The following is a 6188-nucleotide window of genomic DNA, read 5'->3' as shown; positions in this document are numbered from 1 at the left end:
CTTGGTTCAGTTCTAGAATTTCCTTGTTAACTTTTTGTCTAGATGATCTGTCTATTTGTGATAGTGGGGTATTGAGGTCCCCCACTACAATTGTGTTAGTGTTTATTTGGTTTTTCATGTCTATTAATATTTGTTTTGTATAGTTGGGGGCATTTGTATTTGATGCATATATATTTAGGATTGTCATCTCTTCCTCTTGAATTGTTCCCTTCACAAGGATGTAGTGACCATCTTTGTCTCTCTTAATTAGTTTTGGTTTCAAATCTACTTTGTCTGTAAATAAGATTGCTACCCCTGCTTTCTTCTCAGTTCCTATGGCATGGAGAACTGTTTTCCATCCTTTTACTTTCAGTCCATGAGTTTCTTTTTGAGTTAGGTGTGTTTCTTGTATACAGAATATTGTTGCATTTTCCTTTTTGATCCATTCTGCCAGTCTATTTCTTTTGATTGGTGAATTGAGGCCATTAACATTGATGGTTATAATTGATAGGTACTGATTTATCCTTGTCATGATGTTTTACTTTTGTTGGCTCTTTTATTTCTTATTTTTTCCCCCTTTCCCTTTAGTGTCTTACCTTGCCTGGTAGGCTTCCCTCTGTTGGGCCTCATGGAGTTGTGACCTTCATTGCTTTTTTCTAGGATATTGTTTAGAATTGCTTGCAGTGCTGGTTTGGTGTTCATGAAATTTCTCAGGTGTTCTTTGTCATGGAAGTATCTAATTTCCCCATCGATTTTGAAAGATAACTTTGCAGGATAGAGCAGTCTAGGTCGGAAGTTATTTTCTTTTAGGGCTTGAAATACTTCACTCCGGGCTCTCCTTGATTTGAGGGTTTGTGTTGAGAAGTCTGCTGTAATTCTGATGGGCTTTCCTTTGTAGGTGATTTGTTTCTTTTCTCTAACTGCTTGTAGGATTTTGTTTTTCTGTTGGGTTTCTGGGATCTTGACTATTATATGTCTAGATGTAGGGGTTTTTTTTATCATGGCTACTTGGAATTCTATATGCCTCACTTATCTGTATGTCCAGTTCTCTACCTCTGTCTGGGAAGTTTTCCACTGTTCTGTGAACAGTATTTTTATGTCAATTATGCTTTCTCCTGTTTTTTTCATGGACTCCTATCAGTCTTATGTTATTCTTCTTTGCATCGTCTAGCAGCTGTTGGATTGATTTCTCATGGTCCCTTACTATTTTTAAGAAATCTCAGGGCCAGGGATTTAGCTCAGTGGTTCCACCCCCTGCCTCACAAGTGGAAGGTCCCGAGTTCGATCCCTGGTACCCCCCCAAAAAAAATCCAAATAAATAAGTTTAAGAAATCTCTATTTTCATGGTCTCTAACTACAATCCTGTCTTCTATATCTGATATTCTATCTTCAGATTCCCTTAAACTGCTGTGGATACTTTCAATGGAGTTTTTTATCTCCTGAATATCTGTTTGAATCTGTTTCATGGATTCCATTTCTTTCTTATGTTGGGTGATCATGGTTTCCCTTTCTTAGGGCCGGGGATTTAGCTCAGTGGTTTTGCCACCTGCCTTGCAGGCACAAGGACCTGAGTTCGATCCCTGGTACCAGAAAAAAAAAAAAAGGAAAGAAATTCCCTTTCTTTCTTATGCTGGGTATTCATGGCTTCCAGCATGTTTCTGAGCTCATCTATTTTTTTTATCTGTTTCTGTTCTAGATCTTCTAATCATGTCTTTCACTCTGCCTACCATCTCTGTGGATATCTGGGAGATTATTTCTGCTTTGAATTTTTCTAGAGCCTCATTCTTCTGTTTTGTTACTTCCTGTGCTATCAGTTCAGGGTATCCAGGTGGTTGGTTATGGGACTTTTCCATCTCATTTCCCCCAGGATTTACCCTTGGTGGGGTGGAAGTCTGAGTTTGTGCCTTGCTTAAATGTCTATTCATTTCTGTTTTTGGTATTGTCCTTGGTTTAACTCCTGGGTTGATAGTTTGAAATTGCTTATTATAGGTATCTTTGTTGCTTGTAATTAGAGCCCTTATGGAATGATTGCTTCTCAGAGGTGTCTTCCAGATATAGCTGGTCTGTAAGTTTTGAGTCTCTAATGACTCTAAGGCTATCTCATTTTCCTTATACTAGGAAGGTTCATTGACTAGGTCAATACCAAACCTTAGCCCAAGTGATACAATCAGCAACACCACTGCATCAAGTACATCTTTGAAAATGATATTTTGCGGTAGTTATTAATCTATTACCTTTAGCTGTGTGAATTAAATCAAGATCAAGGACCAACCCAACATATAGTGAATAAACTCTTCAATATAACAACTTTACCCTTTGGGATGGGGAGTTAGAAGGGGTTGGGGAGGGAGGGATATATGGGCAGAAAGATAGGGGAAGGTTAGCAGTGTGGTCAGAGGACACAGGTGAGACAGAAAAAGAGAATACTAGGAAAATAAAGAAGAACTCCGAATGAGGACCAAAACAGGGACAAAAAGGGAAGATGAACAAAGTGGGAGAGCAAGAGAGTGAGTGTAAGAGAGAGAGAAAGGAAGAGAAAAGAAAGAAGAAAAGAAAAAAAGGAGAGAAAAACAAATATTTGCAAAGAGTAGGAAAAAAAATTAAAGATAAGAGGAGCAAAAGAAAAGAAAAGAGAAAAAAACCAAAATAATAAAACTAATTTTGGGAATAAAAAATAACCATAAAGATGAAGGGCCTCTTTCAGGGTATGTCTCTGCTGTCACAATAGACAACATGGGTTGCAGTGTGCAGGTATAAGTCAATGAGTCTCAGCAAGCTAGTCACAGACCCATGAGATTCAGGCAGATTTCTGGCTTCAAGTCCCAAGTTGAGCTCCCTGTCCTCCTGTAGGGTTGAACTCTACAGAGCTGTATTGCAGGTTCCAGCTGCCCTTTCCCTGAAGATAGTCCGGGTCCTGATGGGGGTTGAAGATGACTCCAACTTACCCAGTACAGTGGTCTGGTGATCTGGTGTCCTCTGCGTCTTTGTAGTGTGGAACCAGGTGGCTGTACAGAGGAGTGTGTGTAGGGGGGTCCAGTGGATTGCTGCCGGGGTGCGGGCTGATTCGGCGCATCCCACGTGACTGGCGACATTGCTACAGTATCTGCAGACCTGCCTGTCTACAGCAGGCTGATTCAGTGCCGGTCCACTATTGTTAATAGTGGTAAAATATACATACTTGAATTGTGCCATTTTAGCTATTTTTAATGCAAAGTTCAGTGGCAGGAGGTACATTCCCCATGTTGTGCAGCCATTATTTATCTCCAGAACTTTTTTCATCATTCCAAGCAGAAATTCTATATTCATTAACCAATAACTCCCCATTTCTCCCTCCCTGCAGCCTTTAGCAATAACCATTCTACTTTCTATGGCTATGCATTTGAATCTAGGTGCTACATATAAGAAGAATCGTGTAATATTTGCATTTTTGTTTAGCATAATGCCTTCAAGGTTCATCCATGTTGCATGTGTCAGAATCTCATTATTTTTTATGTCTTTTAAAATTTTAGTTTATTAGTACGTGTGTAGCACATAATGTTTACATTCCTTGTGGGAAGTTAGTGCATGTACATAATACTTCTTAGTTCTTCTTTTCATCCCCTTTTCCTTCCCTCCCTCCCCACTTCACCCAATTCTTGAAAACTATTCTATCATATGGATAGACTACATTTTGCTTATTCATTCATGCATTGATATACATTCAGGTTGTTTCCACCTTTTGGCTACTGTGAATTGTGTTGCTGAGAAGAGTGGTGTGCAAGTATCGATTTGAATCCCTGCTTTCAATTTCTTGTGGTATGTAGTAGGGCAAGAATCATTGAATCATGTGATGATTATGCATTTAACTTTTAGAGAAGCCACTAAATTTTTCTCCACAGCAGTTGCATCATTTCTCATTCCCAACAAGTTTCCCCTTTTAATGCCTTTGAAATGTTGTAACTTCTGTGTCACTTTCCCAGGTCTCAAGGTTCTCGAGGAAGATGGAAAAATACTACCATGAAAAATATAAAAGTAAATAAAGGTTAAAAGTTAAAGAAGCCAAGCTCCCAGCCACAGGAGGCTCCCGGGTAGGTGTGCCGTGGCTCCCAGTGTGGAGGAGGTTTCCAGGTCAGTGTACCAGGGCTCCCAGCACAGACAAGGCTTCTGGGTCAGCAAGCCACAGCTCCCACCCCAGAGGAGGCTTCCAGGTAGGTATGCCACTGCTCCCAGCATGGAGGAGGCTTCTGGGTCAGAGAGCTACAGTTCCCAGTGTGCAGGAGGCTTCCGGGTAGGCATGCCACATCTCCCAGTACAAAGGAGGCATTTGGGTCAGTGAGCCATAGTTTGCAGCCAAGAAGAGGCTTCTGGGTAGGCGTGCCACAGCTCCCAGCACAGAGGAGGCATGTGGGCACCAGCAGCACCCCCTGCCCCACTGTTGAAATGAGAAGACAGAAAAACAAGCCTCAGAACCAGACTTCCAGATCACCTACAGCAACCCCAAAGGGAGACAAGATGGAACACTCTGATACTCAACAACCTGGACTCCCTGAACTAGCAACAAAAGAGGATCTGGAAAAAAATGAAATCAGAAATAATTTCTCAGATAACGGCAGAGATTGTGCCCATAGTGCAAGACTTCATTAATAAATCTAGAGTGGACAAACATTAAAAAAATAGAGGAGCTGAGGAACATGATAGAATCCCAACATAGGAAACAAACGGAATCCATAAAACAGATGCAAACAGATTTCCAGGAGATTAAAAACTCCATCAAAAGTCTATACAGCAGAATAAGCCAATGTGAAGACAGAATTTCAGATATAGAAGACAAGATTGCAATTAGTGACCAGGAAAAGAAAAATTGCTTTAAAATTGTAAGAGACCACGAGAAATCAATCCAGCAGCTGCTAGATGATGCAAAGAAGAATAACATAAGACTGATTGGAGTCAATGAAGAAACAGGAGAGAGTGGAGATGACATAAAAAAACTGTTCACAGAAGTGATGACAGAAAACTTCCCAAGCAGGGGAAAAGAACTTGACATACAGATAAGTGAGGCATATAGGACTCCAAATAGCCTTGATCAAAAAAAAATCTACACATAGGCATATAATTGTTAAGATTCCAGAAACACAACAGAAGAACAAAATTCTACAAGCAGTTAGAGAAAAGAAACAAATCACATACAAAGGAAATCCCATCAGAGTCAAAGCGGACTTCTCAATGCAAACCCTCAAGGCAAGAAGAGCTTGGAGTGATGTATTTCAAGCCCTAAAGGAAAACAACCTCCAACCCAAACTGATGTACCCTGCAAAACTATCTTTCAAAATTGATCTTGAAATAAGGTACTTTCATGACAAAGAGCATCTTAGAAATTTCATGAATACCAAAGCAGCACTCCAAAAAATTTTAGACAATACCCTAGGAAAAGACAATGAGGATCACAACCCCAGGAAGCCCAGCAGAATGAATCCACTGGGCACAACAACAAATTAAAAGCAAAGGGGGAGAATCAAACAAAAAGAAAAAGTCATGACAATGATAAGTCAATACATATCAGTTATAACCATCAATGTTAATGGTCTCAACTCACCAATCAAATGAAATAGACTGGCAGAATGGGTCAAGAAGCAAAATCCAACAATATGCTGCATACAAGAAACACACTTAATTCAAAAGGAAACCCATAGACTGAAAGTTAAAGGGTGGAAAACAATACTCCATGTGACAGGAACCCAATAAAAAGCAGGAGTAGCTATCCTCTTGGCAGATCAAGTAGATTTCAAACCAACACTGATTAAGAGAGATGAAGAAGGACACTACATCCTTGTAAAGGGAACAATCCAAGAGGAAGAGATGACAATCATAAATATCTATGCACCAAACACTAGTGCACCCAACTATATAAAACAAATACTAATGGACATGAAAAGTCATATATGCACTAATACAATTGTAGTGGGGGACCTCAACACCCCACTGTCACAAATAGATAGATCAACTAGACTAAAAATAAGTAAAGAAATACTAGAACTCAATCGAACTCTTGAACAAATGAACTTAACAGATGTTTACAGAGTCTTCCACCCCACAAAATCAGAATACACATTCTTCTCAGCTGCACATGGGTCATTCTCCAAAATAGACCACATACTCACACATAGAACATGTTTAAGTAAGTGCAAAGGAATTGAAGTTATCCCCTGTATATTATCAGACCATAGTGCGAT

Source organism: Heterocephalus glaber, unplaced genomic scaffold (assembly GCF_053883595.1).
Source record: "Heterocephalus glaber isolate CG9 unplaced genomic scaffold, H.glaber_assembly_v1.0 deba00000901, whole genome shotgun sequence".
Classification (NCBI taxonomy): domain Eukaryota; kingdom Metazoa; phylum Chordata; class Mammalia; order Rodentia; family Bathyergidae; genus Heterocephalus; species Heterocephalus glaber.
Note: the sequence above shows the minus strand (reverse complement) of the source record.